At 42.4% G+C, this 16576-nt stretch overlaps 1 protein-coding gene and 1 long non-coding RNA gene across 13 annotated transcripts in view; one reads left to right on the top strand and one right to left on the bottom strand.

Moving 5' to 3' along the window:
* Positions 1 to 13250, bottom strand: part of LOC309378438 — a 79765-nt gene extending 66515 nt beyond the window's left edge. For all 3 annotated transcript variants that reach the window (XR_014172070.1, XR_014172071.1, XR_014172072.1), the window contains exons 1-2: positions 13229 to 13250; positions 9328 to 9400 (exon numbers count right to left, since the gene is read on the bottom strand). This is a non-coding gene — a long non-coding RNA (uncharacterized lncRNA). The remainder of the gene's footprint in view (positions 1 to 9327; positions 9401 to 13228) is intronic.
* A 152-nt stretch (positions 13251 to 13402) lies between these two features.
* The window catches only part of SORBS2 (sorbin and SH3 domain containing 2), a gene marked incomplete at its 3' end in the record, with an annotated part of 183422 nt that continues 180248 nt past the window's right edge, over positions 13403 to 16576 (top strand). For 2 of the 10 annotated variants that reach the window (XM_081926500.1, XM_081926501.1), the window contains exons 1-2: positions 13733 to 13935; positions 14052 to 14146. Of the gene's footprint in view, positions 13638 to 13731; positions 13936 to 14051; positions 14147 to 16576 lie in introns of those variants that run through there. The other 8 variants (XM_081926494.1, XM_081926493.1, XM_081926490.1 and 5 more) reach the window with 7 other exon arrangements.

Genomic DNA, 16576 nt, shown 5'->3' with positions numbered 1-16576 from the left:
TTTACAATGCAAAGCACAATTTTCAAGTAATATTGTTGAGTAGTTTAGGAGATACAATGTCTCATGTTCTGTAGTTAAGGTTTTGCAGATTTGTTTAAGGGCAGGCATGCAAAAATCTCCAAGAGGCCACAGCAGAACAAGAACATAACTTATTACAAAACGCCTCTTCATAATACTCCCTCCATCCCCCAAATAGCTAGTGTTTGTAGAGATGGGGCAGATTTAGCCACTGAAGAGCCAAGAAAGATGAGAAAGCAATAGGGTGGCTGATTTTCTCTTCTGTATACAGTGGTACCTCAGGTTGCATACGCTTCAGGTTACAGACTCCGCTAACCCAGAAATAGTGCTTCAGGTTAAGAACTTTGCTTCAGGATGAGATCAGAAATTGTGCTCCGGCGGCACAGCAGCAGCAGGAGGCCCCATTAGCTAAAGTGGTGCTTCAGGTTAAGAACGGACCTCCAGAACGAATTAAGTACTTAACCCGAGGTACCACTGTATTTGAAACTAGGTTCTCATTGGTTTGTAGTCTATATAGCAGAGCAGAACAGAACCCATGCTGTTAATTTCAGCTTGTATTAATTAAAGCCAGAATTGTCTAGCTTTAATCTGCAATAGGTCCAGGTGTTTCTCTAAAGTTAGCTTTGTCTCTGTTTCTCAAACTCTGGTGCAGGGGAAAAAAATCTGTCTTCAAAATGCCATCATTGTACTGTGGGACAGGGAAACAGACAGACAGGCATATAAAGAGCCTCTCTAGCAATGCTACTCCATCCCATTCTGTAGCTGTGGTCAGATGGACCTTATACCTGTGTGCTGTGCAGTGCTGCTTCAAAAATCACAAAGTGCCACAAAAGCACAAGGTACCAAAAAAGAAAAAAGAGCAAGGTCAGTGGTTCTATAAATATTTTGATTAAGACATTTTTGGAATGATTGTGAATTGTTGCACTTCAGGGACCTAAAAGAACACCGACCTCTTTGTGAAAAGAATGTTACCGATAAGCTGATCTGCTCCTTATCAAGTTGGCTGTTAGAGCCGTGTTGTCAACCAGACATTTTAACATTACTCAAGCATGATGTCCAATAGTATTTATACCTTACCAAGAATGACTGAAGTTAAACACTGCCTCTTCTCAAAACTGACCATTATATTCTAACGCCCACAAACAAAGTTTCCATGTTTTAGAATGTCTGAACCATGAAATAAGGTTTGATGTCAGGATTAGACTTGAAAGCTCTCATAATCATGTTACTTTTCTACTTTAAGAGAAAGATACGTAATGAATATGTTTTATATACCTTTTAAATATTTCTCTCTCCATTCCTCCTCCTCCTCTGCTTACATTCATTTTGGGCAAGCTAATGATTAATAGTGAGATCCATCCAAGTTGATACTATTTTCACAGTGCTTTTGAACTTTGGTATGAAGCGTTGGTTAATATTTTCCAAAAATGCTACCTTGGAAGTCTGAACAAAACTTGTTCTCACTGCTAGGTAAAACTGCGGTGGGCCAATCTTTTAAGTTGTAAATAATTAAAGTGCCCTCAAATTCACTCACAAATGGCTGAAAGAGGGTGGTGGAAGTAACCCAGAAAGACACCTGCTGTTTCATTAGGAAATCCAGGTTTACAAGCCAATGAAAGTGTGGAGACAGTGAAATACACTCCATAATGTGTTAATGCACTCTTTTCTCTGGTTTTCCTGGCTCATGAGTTTGAAGAAAATAGAAAAAAGTAAGCATGATGCTCTATTATAATTATTATTATTATTATTATTATTATTATTATTATTATTATTTTATTATTTTATGTATACGCCACCCATCTGGCCAGGTTTCCCCAGCCACTATGGGTGGCTCCCAAAAGAACACTAAAAACAGAATAAAACATCAAACATTAAAAGCTTCCATAAACAGGGCTGCCTTCAGATGTCTTCTAAAAGTCAGATAGCTGTTTACATGCTTGATATCTGGTGGGAGGGCGTTCCACAGGACGGGCACCACTACCAAGAAGGCCCTCTGCCTGGTTCCCTGTAACCTCACTTCTCGCAGTGAAGGAACTGCCAGAAGGCCCTTGGAGCTGGACCTCAGTGTCCGGGCTGAACGATGGGGTTGGAGACGTTCCTTCAGCTTTGCTCTTTGTTGATTCTCCACATCTCCCTCTGAATTTACATGAGTGAAATAGGAAGATAGGCAAGAATACAACTATGAACATAGTGTTACAGGTTTTTTTGCCAGAAGGAAATAATCCACTAAGCTCCTGATTGCTATATCCCCTCCAGAATTCCTTTATTTAGTAAAACATCAGACTGAATCAAAGTATCAAACACTGTTGGATTCAACTTATGCTAACAAGCCAGCCCAGCCTGGCATAACTAGCTGGGTGTGACTCATAAGAGGGACAAACTCAGGGCCAACTTTACCCGGGGTTGCAAGGGGTGTGGGACATATGCTAACGACAGCCCTGGACACACTCATAGGAATGTGGCTCATAGGGGGCCCAGCTCCTTCACTGAAAATTTCAAAGGGAGGGTCCATCCTCCACAGCCCCACAGAGATGGCGCCCCTGTATGGAGCCTACATACTTGGAGCATGTCTGAGAGCAGGCTTGAAAATGCAATTTGTTTTCAGTGGGGTTTACCTCTGGGCGTACAATATTTATCCTGAATGCTGAACAGTGTGGCATTAAAGAAATCTGGTGATGAATAAAACATATAAAGGTATGTGTGTGTCTTCAGAAGTAAATAACACTTTCCTCATTCTTTGTGGATCCGTCTTTTTACATCACGGTCCCAAGGTTACAACCTTTCCGCCGCAACAAAAGCCTGCCAATACCCATCCTACCCAGGCCTTTAGGAAACTTGGATGGATTTGCTAAGATACTGGGCTTTCTCCTTTGCGGTATTTAATTGCTTAAATTATTTTACGCATGATTGTATTGATTAAATTGCTCTTAGCTGTGCGGGCATTATTGAGCAAAACACCACAACCAAACTGGTATATAAATATTTGAGAAAGAATAGCATGCTTAATAAATTGTTGCACAGACTTCAGTTGACACATGGACACAATCCTCTGGGAAGCTATGTTGTGAAAGCCCTGGCACTGAAATGCTTAGGAACCACTCAAGAGGACTGTCTATTACTGAAGCAAGCTATGCAGGCCTAACCCTGTCAGCTTGAATGAAGGTCCCCTTGGAGGCCATATTTAAGCCACTGTGAAATCACTGGAGGGAAATGCAGGGTACCTCTTAAATAATAAGCTCTTACCATTCATTTAACTGGAACTTGCACAGCACAGCTTCCCGGAGAGCTTTACCCATGATCCTTCTTCACAGGACTTTTCAAAAGTATAATGTCTGTGAGCTAGAAGTAACGTATTACATACAATAGTTCTCACTTTCACAGAGGACATTGGGGAAACTTAAGAGTGGGTCATCTTTCCTGAGCGACCCATATCTTCTTGGGCATATTATATATGCCGGACTCTAGGAATTAACAAAGCTATCAAATATTTCTGTGCCTGGCACTGATTTTCATTGCTGAAACAACATATGAAATTCTGTAGCAATGCACAGCTGCGGCACTGCAGCAAATGAACTGAATATGCTATACAGTGGTAACTAGGTCTACGAACAGTCCTGTTAACCAACTATTCAGTGAACAAATTCTGCAAAACCAGAAGTAGGTGTTCTGGTTAGCAAACTTTGCCCCGGAAAACGAATGGAAGCCGAATGGTAGAAGGGCACTGGTGGCGGGAGGCCTCAGTAGGGAAAGCGTACCTCAGTTTAAAAAATCTTTGGTTTAATAATGGACTTCTGGAACAAATGAAGTTCGTAAACCGAGGTATCACTGTATTTGAAATGCAAATATGGACAGAATCTTAAATAGGTGAAGACAGCTCATCTACCTGTTTTAACCCTAATCTGGACAATGGGATCCAGTTTGTGTGTGTGTGTTTTAAGGGGAAAAAATCTTTGTGCCTCTCTTTCCCCTTTTTAAAATCTCTCTACCTCGCACAAATCATTAAATCAGTGACATACTGGCTTGACAGACTTTCCTTATGCCAAAGGAACCTTGGGATTTGTGCACCGTACATACTAATACACTTGCATGGAGCAGATTAAGAGATCTCTTACAGCTTTATTAGCATTTGTACTAAACTATTATCTTTTGTGGGGAAACAATGACAGCTTAATTAGCATAGATAGAACTGGCAGATGTAGTAAGCGACTGGATTTTAATGCAAACTTACCTTTCCAAAACATGGTGCCAAATTTGCACTTCTCCAGATTTTGAAATGCAGTTCTCCCCACCCCCACCCCTGCTGCCCAAGTAATGTGTACCAAAATAGCCGTGTACAGTAGGGGAATATATGCATAAAAAATGCTTGTGTTGGTGAAAATAACATTAAAACGCATTATATTGAGGGGAAATACATTTGCAAAGTTGTGTATATTAGGCAATATTGCATACAGAAATACGTTAACTTAAAATGCACGTGAATTTTCATGAGGGCTTTTTTAATTAAAAAAAATCAGACCAATGGAAAAGCGTGGAGAACTGATCTCTGTGAAATATGAAAAACGGAGAGAAACAAAAAATGACAGATTTGCCCACCCCTTTTTGTAGCATAGATGTACTTTGCCCCTCTTCTTCCTTCTCCCCTACAATGCCTTTCCCCTTTTTCATTTTTTAATGGAAATGTTGTAGTGCCATTGTTGCAATCCAGTTTAAGGGCTCATCTACACTTACCTTTTTGCCCCAAGCTTTCTAGGCACAGGTCTGTATTTTAAAGCTATATACATGCTCCACCACCCCCAAAAGCACTTTCCCCATGAAAACTTGCTCTTTAACATTGAATTGGAACAAATGGCAATTTGGGGTTTCTGCAAATTGCTGTTAGCTCCAATTCAGCAGTAAATAGTGGGTTTTCATGGGCAAAGTGCTGGGGGGGGGGACCTGCATAGAGCTTTAAACTGCAGACCTGTGCTTAGAAACACAGCACAAAAGGAAGTCTGGCTGAGCCCTAATTTAGACCGCTTTAGACTCACCCACTGAGAACCAATGGCTTATGGTTATATTATACAGAGGCTCATGACCCACTGGTTAGGCTGGCAATACAATCACCTTATATGGCCAAACTATTTCTCCTCAGATAACTAAATGTGCCAGGAACTCTATTACCAGTTGACACACAGAGAACAGGGCTTCCTCTGTAAAGCCGCACACATGCAAAGGAGGCATACTGGAGAAAGGTGCCATTATATGAAGGGGAGTAAATTTCCCTCTCGTGCATATTACCATAGTTTTCATGTAGAGATGTGTTTATTTTAGGTACTACCATATCAAAACAGTGGTTCGCGTCAAAACTTACCACCTCAGAGAGATGGCTAGCTTCCTTTGAAATTACACAACACCTCAAAGGGCTTCAATATGTAACTAAAACCACGAGCCATATTTAGAATAGGAGAAACAAGCTATAAGGATGCATATTATCATTAAAGGAGTTCCAGTGATGTGTAGTTCACTGTCACTTTCTGACATTTGATTCCTTTCTCTGACTTGTATATAACTAATGACTTGTCATTTCTGTCACACTCAAAATTCTAGTAAAATGTGGAGGGGGGAGAGATTCTTATCCAGTTAGTAACCGTAGTTTATCCTACAGGTACATACACAACACCAAATTCTTAATTCACAATTTTCACCTTTTGCTATCAAATTACACAAGAACTTGATTACAGCGTCAGAAAAAAGCTCATAAAAATACCTTCTAGAACAGAGGTTCCCAAACTGTGGTCCATGAGCTTCAGGCTGGTAGCCAACGACCTAAGCCTGGGCTTTAAGAAATATATTGTTTCAGTCACGTTTAGTGAAGCAATCAGCATTTCCCTTGTCTCTTTCATCATCTTTTACCCAGCCTTAGCTGCAGTAGCCACAGAAGGCAGGTAGCTGGCATACACATCAGGATTTATGTCTATTCCCGCACTTTCTCTCATTTGGTGTTGGTTGGTTGTGTGCCAAGGGCCCTGATTTGAAAGTGGCTGATCTCTAGGCGCTTTTGCCTCTGCAGGTCAGAACAGACACAGTACAGAGTATCTGCTAGATGAGGTCCTAGCCTCATAGCCTGATGTTCCAAGGAGGACCAAGGTTCCTGACACTATGTGTAAACAAGATTTTCCTTCAGTGGGGAATCAGGACTCACCAACAGCTCTTTCCCAGCTCCTCTCTGAACATTCTGTTTTACAGCATGTTGAATGCTTTTCCCTAGCCCAACTGAATTTGTCCCAACTATTTATGCATATAAATCCACAGATTAAAAATTTTTAAAATGCCCAAGGTGAGTTCACTTGCCATGATAACATGTCCATCCCTTCGTATTTGTTCATGGGTCTCTTTGAAAAGCTATCCTAGAAATCTTAAAATGGAACACTAACCTAGTACTCAACTCTCATTGGCGAGGTATGCATGGAATATAATAAAACATGAGACACTTGGTTAGGATTATTGACTTCACTGCAGCGATGACAAGACAGATCAGCTCCCCTAGTAAATCCCTAGTTTGTAAACAAGATTCACAACCAGTGAAGGATCCCTTTCCTCTAAAATCATTTTGACATGTTAGTTTTTGCAATCTGCTTTTTAAAAAATTAAAATGTGGGTTTATGTTAAGTAGTTTGAGGTATTATGCATGATGGGCATTAATAAAAAAAGACTAATTTATAGCCATCTATAGCCATCATTTTACACCTTGTATTTTACTAATTGCAACTCTATGTTGTCTATGTGATAACGTATTCAAAACTAAATATTGATCAGCCATTAGCCCTCTTAAATTGAGAATAACAGCATAAATCCAAGATTCATATTCAAAATCTAGAAGCTCCATTCACAATACATTTTCTGGATTTTTTTGTAAAATTGCATTAGAAAGAATGGCCAGGAAGTAGAATTGCAGAGAATAGTTCAACAGTAGTCATGTGATACTAAGAGCCAGTATAGTTTCACCAGGCTCCATAAAACTACTGAGTCTGTCCTGAACAACACTGTCTGCCACCCAGGCTAGCAGCAAAGCTGCTGTGCACTTGCCTTCTCAGTACAGTTCTCCAAAATGGGAGCCATTTTGTATGTGTCAGGTAAAGCATCATTAAGTTGTCTTAAATGACTACGATTTATTCTTTTAGAATCAGGCAGGACCTTAATGTAGCAGAGGAAAGACTTATGCCAGGCTTCCTCAAACTTGGTCCTCCAGATGTTTTGAGACTATAATTCCCATCATCCCTGACCACTGGTCCTGCTAGCTAGGGATCATGGGAGTTGTAGGCCAAAAAATATGGAGGGCCAAGTCTAAGGAAGCCTGACTTATGCCAAGGAGGCATAAGATTGTACAGGGGTACCTCGGGTTAAGTACTTAATTCGTTCTGGAGGTCCATACTTATCCTGAAACTGTTCTTAACTTGAAGCACCACTTTAGCTAATGGGGCCTCCTGCTGCTGTCGCGCCACCGGAGCCCCATTTCTGTTCTCATCCTGAAGCAAAGTTCTTAACCTGAAGCACTATTTCTGGGTTAGCGGAGTCTGTAACCTGAAGCGTATGTAACCTGAAGTGTATGTAACCCGAGGTACCACTGTAATTCAGGCTCAGCTTTAGCCTCTGCTTTTGTGTGAGTGAGGTTAAGGACCACAACCCTTAGAATTTAACTGATATCAGTGCTGTCCTCCCAATTGTCAACATCCTCATGGATGCATGAGTGAGAAGTCATCCACAGTACATTATTCTTGGCTCTGCTTATCTTCAAGACCTCCTCTTACAGTACTTCCCCCTACTTGCATTCTTAAAATGTTTGTGAAGATTCAGTCTGGTCTTTGCAGCAGGTAAAAAGACACACAAGACTGAGACATGCCATCTCAAGTTGTTTGTGGCTGTTTGCACATTACCACATACATCTTTCTCTAGTTTCAGGTTAAGCAGCAGAGCCTTTTATCAGGGAAATGGCATGGAAACATGAGAGGAACTTAATTTTTAAAGCCATTGATTGATACTTGCTTGACAACCGTAAACCACTGTTACAAAGATGTTGAAAACACAATCTCTTTGAAATTGCTACAAAAACCTAGAATACAAATATGCATTCATGAATGGCCCATTTGGAATTCAGATAAATAAATGAAAGTACAGTATGGGGAACCACCATAAACTAAGCTCAGACTGCATTATCTGAACCACATTTTTTTCATGGACCTGGTTTTTAGTTTGGATTAGGATGGCAAAAATTCTGTAACTCAGTGAATGTTGTTCAGGCATGGTCAAACACTAAGGGGCTGAGCCAGTTGCCTGCTGCATCCTCCCCACCCTTTTCTGCCAGTGGGAGGTCCCCCTCCCCTTTGGCAGCTCTCCCATGAACAGATTAGCTGTGCTTGCCGCATAGCACACACCAGGAACCAACTGGATCAGCCTTTAACTTTCTTCCCAGTTTGGATATTCAATTACCCTCAAGAATAATTATAGCAATCCTATATCTAGAAGGGTAATTTTATTTCCTGTAATTGCTACTTCACTAGGAGGATTTGCTCTTCTGGCATTTGTTGTGTAGCGATGCCAGTTGCATGCAAGGGCAGATAGTCATATCAAAAAGCAATGCGATTTGCAGTGCTTCCATATATATATATAATATTCATAGAAGCTGTTCTAATTTTTCTATTAATTTCACATGCCCCAATTTCCCCAGGGTAGGAGAATAATAGCACAAGAATGTGTTTTGAAAAGTGCACCCGCCTGTAACCCTTCTGCGGGTATTGAAAGGTACTGCCAATTTTACTGAAGTGGAATTTGGACGCTTCTTGCATGGGGCAAATAGCAACTGGAAGCAATAACATGTAATCATGCACGATGTGAGGATAAAAGCATCTGTCTGGACTGGAGACAAGCTGTGTGGAATGTCTGCCACTCTTGTCCTCAAAGTGAGGAGTGATAGACATGATTGTCATTATGAGTAAAGCTCCAAGCAGAGAGACCGACAGCATTAGTTCATGGAACAAGCTAACATCCATGCCTCTCTGTTTAAATGTAGACTAGCAAGTATGGCAAATGGTGATTTTAAACATAGCTGACTATAACTGAAGCCTGGATTGTGAACACATGCCAGATCTTGAAACTCTGCAACTTGTGGGGTGAACATGCAGCAATAATGTTTGGGTTACGCAGGCCAAACCAATATAACATAGTCTCTGGGTGGGAATGTCACTGCCAATTCCTATGGCTATTCAGGGCTAATATGGAGAGAAAAAGAAATCACGTGGTTCCTTAGAAATTTCCTCAAGCTTTCTTATCTACCATTTTTTAGTTATGCAGAAACAGAAGTCTGTGGTGGTTGCCATCCTCTTTACTTCATTTAATACATTCACTCCTGCAAGAAAATACATGTCCATTATGGGTCTTAGCTTCCACAGAGTGGAAATAGTGCAAATAGAAGGTAATGAAATTATTTTGTCTTGCTTAGCCCTGGCTAACTTTGAGAAGGGGTTTGTATGTGTACATGTGTGAAATGCTGTGTACCAAATCAGGCCCAGAACATATTCAGGCATGAGGTTTACTAGGCAGCCTTTCTGTGTGTGGTTTGCTTTCCTTGTCTCTCTACAGCATGGTCTCCTTTTTATGACACTGTGGGTTTCTGAATAGGCCATCATGAGCAGAACCTACAATTCTGTGTAGCTCACAACCCAAATTGATAAGATTGGCAAAGTGTGAAAAATTATAGTTACTGTGCATTGTAAATGCAGAGGTGATTCCAAAAAATGGTGGAGGAAATAAAGCAGAAGTTAGAGTAATGCCCTGCCCTGCATATTTTGCAAACTACTCAGGATTTTGATAGTATAATGGCTAACAAGCACCTCCAATGATGCAGAATCACAGCCTCCCTAAATAGGAAGACATCTGTATTGCTGCAATGTGTTTTATGTGGGGCTGCCTCTGAAGATGGTTCAGAAACTTCAGCAGGTGCAAAAGATGATAATGCCTTGTCTTGCCTCAGTAATGGGACTGGATGGGAGCCAATAAACTGAAGCTCAAGTTAGTGGGTGGTTCCCTAGACTAGGTGGATGGGAGGTTGCCTGCTCTTGATGGAGTTACACTCCCACTGAAGGAGTGTGCACACAGCTTCTGGATCCATTGCTATTCACTGAGGCTCAGGTGGCCTCGGAGGCATGGAGTGCCTTCCATCAGCTTCAGCTAGCGGCCCAACTGTGTCCCTTTTTGGACAGGGATAGCCTAACAAGATATTGAGTGTATGGTGGCTCCATAACTTTGTACAATTCTGCTTAAGGTTAGTACAAACCACTGAGAGGTGAATAGGGATTTGCAGTACCATCTCTCTATTTGCTGTACACTTTACAGTCGAGGAGTTCCTAAACTAATTGCAGCGAAGTGGTATTTGTAAGTGATGCAAAGTAATTACATGTCAGTAATAAATTGTAGAAATTGCTATGTGCGCATCTGCCAGCAGCTTTTGAGTCAGCAGCAAAATCAGCAAATTGGTACTAAAAAAGCGACCATACTGGTCAGTGCCCATGGGCCATGGTTCAGGAAAGAGAATTTGAGTCATAGTAGCTGGCAGTGTTCTCTGTCTGGAGCTCCTGAGGCTCTTAAAATCAGCTAGCTCTCCCCTCCCAAAATACTTGATTATTTGCTGCTAATAATAATTATCCCACATTAGAAAATCAAGCAATTGGAGTAAGGCCCAAGAAAAGCAAAACACCAAGACTTGCATCCTAAGATATTGCTACATGCAACCCCAGTCTCTGAACAGCAAGAGACTCCGGGGGTTCCTGCACTTTCCCAGGGTTCACTTTCCTAGGAATGAGGGTCAATGGAGACCATGGTGTTCTTAGGATATATGGTTTTAACTACACATATACAAGCTGAGCACAGGGTGAAGAAGCTCACACCCCAACAGATCTTGCTTCCCTATTAGGTTCCAGCCGAGCCCCAAGTCCCGAACAGAACAGACAAGCTCATAACAACAACATGCATAGGAATCTGATGCATATTTACTCAGAAGTAAGCCTTATTGTGTTCAGTGAGACTTGCTGCCAAGTACCTGTACATATATCATTGACCTTAAGGAAGTTCATGGATGGAAAGAGTCCCTTCCCCAACAAAGACCCTGTGAAAATCTTTCTGGAGGGTTGGGAGACCTCCTGGACAATGTGGGGTGCTGCATGTTAACTTCCATGAACTTCTTCACTCCTTCAAGCCTGATTTGGGGGTTCCCACAGCAGTTTCTAAGCCTAGCTCCTCATTGTTCAGGAAGGCCTTCGACCCTCCAGAGGGGCTTTTCAGAGGAGCACAGGGATACAGGGAAGGCCAGTCCACCTATGCAGTCAGATGGAGAAACTGCCTCAGGTGACGGGATCCACTGTGGCAAGACATCCCAATGTTGATCTCCCCCCTGCCACACCTTGTTCCTGATAAACATCTTCCCACATCTCTTCTTCCCTCAAAGGGAGGGGTGCAGCATTTTGTGGTCCGCCTCAGGTGCCAAAATACGTTGGGCTGGCCCTGGCTTGTTTGCTGGTTATTGTAATTCTGCAAGTGGTAAACTGCAGCACCCACAATAATTTGAGACAAAGAATGTGCTTTATAGGTATTGTGTGTACACAGCCTTAGTCATAGGAGCCAACTCCTAGGGGCCGAGGTCCCTTCAACCACCACCCCCCCATAAGATATATGAAGGGGCTCACTCCCAAGTTGATGTATTACCATTCAAATGGTGTGTGTGTGTGTGTGTGTGTGTGTGTGTGTGTTGCCTCATGTGATCCATTATGCAGGGTGGGGCTTTCCTGGTCCCTCCAATATTTTATTCAAGTTGACAATCTGACCTTAGCAGAGGGGTATGGGAAGCCACCTCTTGGAACCCTTGTCATTTGGGCTATTTTGGTTGCAGTCCTGTGCATGCTTCTTTGAGAATGCATCCCAGTGGAACTTCCAAGTAACCATGCATGGGTATGAACTGCTTGTATTGAGAAAAATCTACAAATGCTTAACACAACTATAAAAATATGTCTACTCAGCACCTCTTTCTATGCTGCCTATGGCAGCCACTTCTTGATAAAAATGCATTTTTATCAATATATGAGCACTGACACCTCCGTTTTACCAAAACGAAAAAAGAGAAGGAAAGCACTATGTGTCTACCATTTTTAAAACGAAAATGTTGTGGTGTCGTAATGTAGCATTGCTGCAACCATACAAAGTGAAAGTGTCCACAGCTCTTCAGACTGCTACAAGTCAGAAGGAACATCTAACTGGGAGATAAAGTACGTACAACTGCAGAATAAGGCACTATATGGCAGGATGTAAGCTCTGAGAAGAGATGTGCAATAGCCACTAGGCATGTCAATAAGTTTTATGCAAACTCACATAATATCCTTCAGTATCCCCACAGATCTCTCAGCTGTGCAGAACTCACCAAATATTTGAGAAATACTTATGTGAGCTAACACAGAAATTCTAAAGGTTCCATTTCCATCTCTGCATCTCTGTCCCAAGATAAAAAAGCTTCATTTGTTGAATGCATTGGAGACCAGCCATTAAAGGCCTTGCTGGAAAAACAGTGGTGGAACTCTGAAATAACAGTGCTTGTAACATTCTGTCTACATTCCACATTGAAGGCAACAAATGTTAAGATCTCTAGATTTACACTTTTAGGATGAATACTGGATACTATTGATTCCCTCCCCCTTGCCCCACCACCCCACATTTATGGAAGACCATTCAAAGAGTGGTCACAGCGAAGTTGCTCTGGAAAGAGTATTATTGTTGATAATATTTAGATAGGCATTTCAATCAGCAAGGGGATTCCAACAGATAAAGAGGGCGCTTCAGAATAAGCAGGTGATCGCCTTATAAACATTTTACAAGCCTCAGACCAATTTTCTACACTTGCCACTTCATACAATAATGAAAGAGAAAGAGGGAGGAGAGGAGGGAGGAAGAAGAGAAAGGGACGAGGAAGACAAAAAGAGAAAGAGAGAAAGCTAGTTTCGGAGTGTGTGTTAACACTGGCATTTATTATTTTATGCTGCCCATAGGATAGGGCTCTAACATTGCCCAACTCCACCTAGGTTTGGAGCAAACGACCCAAAATCTCCGTCGCGTCTAATTAATGGGAGATTGGCAATATATGCGTGAACACCCACCCCCTTTCCCGGTACTTATAAGACAAACAGCAATTAACCTCCTGTGTTGGGGGGGGGGGAGAGAGGATGAGATCCGCACATGATCAACCATGCTTGGTGGATAAGTCTGTTGGTTGTTGCCATGGCTACAGAAAGCTAGTGGAACCCAATGAGCTGTCTGCAGCAGTGCTGAAAGGACCAGCCATTTTGCGGGCGGGGGGGGGGGAGGGGAGTAAAGAGTGTGTTAGCATATTATGCTGGGCTTTAGCGTGGAGTACACAAAGCGCGGGGGGGGGCGTAATTTATTGCGAGGAAACTGAAGAAACGAGCCCATTATGGGTCTAATTAATAGAGCCGGGAATGCCTCCCAGCTGCCATTTTGACAAGCTGCCTATCGCCGCTGCTCTCCTCCCCCCCCCCCCCTCACCACCCCCAGCTGAGAAAAGGTGGAATGCAGCGTGATAAAGGGTACATATCTCAGTCTCGCGCGCGGGCAGGGGCTGCTTTTTGTGTGTGTGTGTGTGCGTGCGCGCGCGTGTGCGCGTCTTGTTGGGGTGGGGGCTGGGTGGGAAGCGAGGCTCTTCTGCAGTTATCTCCACAGCTCGCCGGCTGGGCTCTCAGAGCGCGAGCTGGTGACCCAAAAGAAGGGTGTTGCCCTCTCCTCACAACATTGATCCTGCACGCTGCCTGCCTGCCTGCCTGCTGCTGCTGCTGCTGCCGTCGCTTCATGCAAAACACACACCCCTAGCTGAGAGCAAGCAAGCAGGTGTGCAGCTCAAGACGAGCTCTGTCTTGTGGTGTGTGTGTGTGTGTGTGTGTGTGTGTGTGTGTAAGTGTAAAAAAAAAAGCCCTTTCAGGTTTGTATGCACTTCCTATTAACAGATTGCTGTCTTGGGAGCATCTGGCTGTGGATTTAGTCGGGGAAGGAGGTTGCTGCTGCTGCTGCTTGCGCGCGCCTGAGCTGCTCGGCGAGAAAGGTAAGCTTTTGTTCGCCTGCTTCCAGTTCGTAGCCCTGAAGACCCTAGTGGTATATGTCTCTGTGTTATATTTCGCTTGCATTAAGTTGCTTCAAAAAAGAAAAAAAAAAGCCGTCCATGTTGATTTTACATTCAGTTGCCCGGGCAATTATTTACTTTGATGTGTAACGTGGAGAGAGCCTTTCTTTCAATAAAACAGATAATCGAACTGTCAGTCTTGGGTTGCTGCTGCAAGCGAGCAGTTGCTGTTGGGATCTGTGTTAACTCCCCCCTCTCTCACTTCGTTTCCACATTCAGAGATGATGATGTGCATTGGGGGGGGGGGTTCTTCTTTTGTACCACCACTGTCCCAACTCTAGGAAATCATCAGTATGCCCCAGGACTTGGGGAGAGTTTTTAAAAGTATAACCATCTGAAGCCCTTGAAACCCCTCCATATTGCGGTGTTGACATTCTGCCCGGCGTGAATGTTGCTATATAACTAGATTGGAAGAGCACCGGCCACCCCTTGCCCTCTCCACCACGGCTCTTGCATTGCATTGCATTGTTGTAGTATGTAGGTCATAAGGGAAAAGAGGCGTTTGCACTCGTCTTGTGGGCTGCACGCCCCGTTGCTGTGTTTGATTAGTTTCTCATGGCTGTGCTGTTAAGAGGCAAGTAAGGTAGGAGAGAAACAGTTCACACCTCCTTTTCAAAGAGCTCCCACAGACCCACACTCAGGCACACACACGGAGCACAACACACCCATTGTGCGCCTGAGTTGGGGGCTGGCTTGATAGAAAGGAAGCCAGTTCTCCACATGGACCACAAATGCAGCTATACTGGGGTGGAGAGCAAAACTCCTTTGAAACACAACCTCGGTGGCAAGCTGCATGTTAAGAGCAATATTGGGGACAAAGGAAATGAAAGATACACACATGGAATGTCTATAGACCTTACTGAAGCAGAGTGGTTCTGGCATATGTCTAGGTGCTAAACGTATAGGCTTTTGGTTTCTTGAAATAACTCGTAAAACTGATCAATAAAACCGCAATCTGTTGACATAGCGTAAGGCAGATAATGTTTAAATTATGGTAAAGGAGAGAATTGTACTCACTCCAGGTTACTAGTAATAGGTGGCTGTTGTTTTGCCAGAATGCCATCATTTTTGGCTGCTTAGAACGTTGTTGAAAACCTAGAGTGCCTTTCATGTTTTTATAAAATTCCATGCTTTCTCAAAGCACTACTGGATAATCTTTAGAATATACTTAACATAATAGAATCGCTGCTAGATTAAACATTGCAGACGGCTGCGCCGAAGTCAATAGGTAAATTAGTAACAAAGGTAAGTATTATGTGCTGGTGAAGCAATAAAGATGCCAAAGTCCAATACATTTTCAGATGTCTTTTCCGTATATATATATATATATATATATATATATATATATGAGCATTTATTAAATGCGATTGGGAAATGCTGTACTCAGGTGTGCACAGAATTACACATGCACATTTAGAGTCGCTTGTCTACCAAGTCCTTTGCAAAGCATCTTCTTTGTTTTGTGTTGTTTTTTAGTTTCATCTCCAAGCACTTAAGTTACTTGAACTGGCCTGTTTTATATTTCTTGTCTTTTGTTACACTTCAAGATCTTTCAGATATAGGACCTGACTGCCCCCCCCATCCCTTTCGCTATGATGTGTCATTCATTCATAGTATCACACAGATTCAATTTAACAGGTATTTATTGATTCTGCTCTGTGTCAAGTCCATTGTTAAACACTGAGTGCAGCTTCACACAATCCTTTTTTTATTTTTAAGGATGGCATTTTTAACAGGGACTAATGTAAGTATTCTGTGCAGATCATAATGAATGAAGTTTGTACACACAAGTTGCTCTGTGTGTGTACACAGTGTACACGTGCTGGGGTGTGTTGACATTTAATTTTGTCATAGAATTCCCTTTTCCTTGCAACTTCATAATGTATGGAGTGCCTTGTGTTAAAGAGTTTTCCCACAGGATTCCAGAAATGGTATTTGAATGGAGCTGTGCTCATTGAAACATACCTTCAATTTAAACATGGATTTCTTCTTGCTTTTAATAGCACGTTGACCTCGGTCATAAGTAATACACTGGAGCCTTAAGAGCTGTCTGCACATTCAGAAAAATCTAGTCACATAATCCTGGAGGACCCTAACAACTCCAGAGACAAATGTGGTTTAATGAGGGAAAGATATGCCAGGAGAGATGGGGGAGAGACTCCCCTCTGCTAAATTCTCAAACATGTACAGAGGGCTTCAGAAAGAGTAATGTCATTTCTTCACTTCGCACTGGATTTACAGACACTTGGAAGTAATGGAGAATATCATTCTTGCTCATTTTTTTTGAGTGCCTTCAAAAGCATGGCACAAAAGGAACCAAGTAATTAATTGCATAGTGGGGAGAGCAGAACT

Source organism: Podarcis melisellensis (assembly GCF_964234715.1).
Source record: "Podarcis melisellensis genome assembly, chromosome: 9".
Taxonomy (NCBI): Eukaryota; Metazoa; Chordata; class Lepidosauria; order Squamata; family Lacertidae; genus Podarcis; species Podarcis melisellensis.
This window is presented reverse-complemented; position numbering and strand designations above follow the sequence as displayed.